At 33.8% G+C, this 1997-nt stretch overlaps 1 pseudogene; it reads left to right on the top strand.

Moving 5' to 3' along the window:
• The first annotated feature begins 937 nt into the window (after positions 1-937).
• On the top strand, positions 938-1562 carry LOC132619288 (maturase K-like; annotated as a pseudogene).
• Positions 1563-1997: the final 435 nt, after the last annotated feature.

The following is a 1997-nucleotide window of genomic DNA, read 5'->3' as shown; positions in this document are numbered from 1 at the left end:
TTTGTGCCAACCAAGCATGTGCTAAGCTAGTTCTCTTGCATTATTTGTGTAATCACTGATCTTGCCTAGTCCCTAGAGTGTCTGACATTGCATATATTGGATATTTGTTGGTTCACTACTGTGTTTAAGGGTTTATATACCTAATCATGCTCAAGTCATGTAGTTGCAGGTGTATTTAACTTTTCCGAGTCCATTGTGTGCCTATATTAACTGATTCTTGTCAATATAAACTGAAATTGTGTGCTTTGGTGTTTGTTTGGCCCAGTCCACACCCATTATATACTCCCTTCAAATGACTCATTACTGAATTTCACTTTGGCATGCTATTAGAATGCCTTCTAGCTTTTGTATTCAACTAGTTGACCGATTACATGTCTATTTGGCTTCCCTTGTTCTTGAATGTGCATACATGCTGTTAGGAAATAGTAAGGATGTCATATATGTCTGATAGTTAGGCTTGTCCTCAAGATTTTTTATTGTCTGTTTGTATACCCTGTTGAGATGTCTACCTTGACTATTCATGTCCTGTACTCACTCTTGACTGAGGTGCAGTTTGCTTTGTGTTGTCTTATATGATTTGATCTCATGAGGGCACAATCTCTTTTGAATAAATATTTGGGCTGAAGTGCAGTCTCTATTTGAATGAAATGATGACATTTTAACCTAATAGCAAACCTAAGGTAAGAAGGATTCATTTAAATCTCTTAAGTGTAAAACAGTTAGGCACTTTTTTTAAAAAAAAACTCATTTGAAATCGAAGTATATTTTGACATGTGAAAAATTACCAAATATGCCCCTCTCCTTAGTGTCTATGTCCTGTCATGAATACACTTTATATGTTGGCATGTGTCTACAGGTATCCAAGTTATCTCGTTTGGATGAAAAGTTGGTCTTTCATTAAATGTTTATCTTGAGTTGTCTTGAGTTGTATTCTCAAATGATATCAGAGGGATTTGCATTTATTGTGGAAATTCCGTTTTCTCTACGATTAATATCTTCTTTATCTTCTTTCGAAGGCAAAAAGATTTTAAAATCTCATAATTTACGATCAATTCATTCAACATTTCCTTTTTTAGAGGACAATTTTTCACATCTAAATTATGTATTAGATATACTAATACCCTACCCCGTTCATCTGGAAATCTTGGTTCAAACTCTTCGCTATTGGGTAAAAGATGCCTCTTCTTTACATTTATTACGATTCTTTCTCCACGAATATTGGAATTTGAATAGTCTTATTACTTCAAAGAAGCCCGGTTACTCTTTTTCAAAAAAAAAATCAAAGATTCTTCTTCTTCTTATATAATTCTTATGTATATGAATGTGAATCCACCTTCGTCTTTCTACGGAACCAATCTTCTCATTTACGATCAACATCTTTTGGAGCCCTTCTTGAACGAATCTATTTTTATGGAAAAATAGAACGTCTTGTAGAAGTCTTTGCTAAGGATTTTCAGGTTACCCTATGGTTATTCAAGGATCCTTTCATACATTATGTTAGGTATCAAGGAAAATCAATTCTGGCTTCAAAAGGGACGTTTCTTTTGATGAATAAATGGAAATTTTACCTTGTCAATTTTTGGCAATGTCATTTTTCTCTGTGCTTTCACACAGGAAGGATCCATATAAACTAATTATCCAACCATTCCCGTGACTTTATGGGCTATCTTTCAAGTGTGCGACTAAATGCTTCAATGGTACGTAGTCAAATGTTAGAAAATTCATTTCTAATCAATAATGCAATTAAGAAGTTCGATACCCTTGTTCCAATTATTCCTTTGATTGGATCATTAGCTAAAGCAAACTTTTGTACCGTATTAGGGCATCCCATTAGTAAACCGGTTTGGTCCGATTTATCAGATTCTGATATTATTGTGAGAATATATGTGCACATTCTAAGTTTTAAAATTTGGTTCTGTTGCTTCTAGGAATATTCTCTAGGTCCTTTTTCATTACCTTCCTTTTTCTTACCTTTTTCTATGTTGATATTCATAAGA

Source organism: Lycium barbarum, chromosome 11 (assembly GCF_019175385.1).
Source record: "Lycium barbarum isolate Lr01 chromosome 11, ASM1917538v2, whole genome shotgun sequence".
NCBI lineage: Eukaryota > Viridiplantae > Streptophyta > Magnoliopsida > Solanales > Solanaceae > Lycium > Lycium barbarum.
This window is presented reverse-complemented; position numbering and strand designations above follow the sequence as displayed.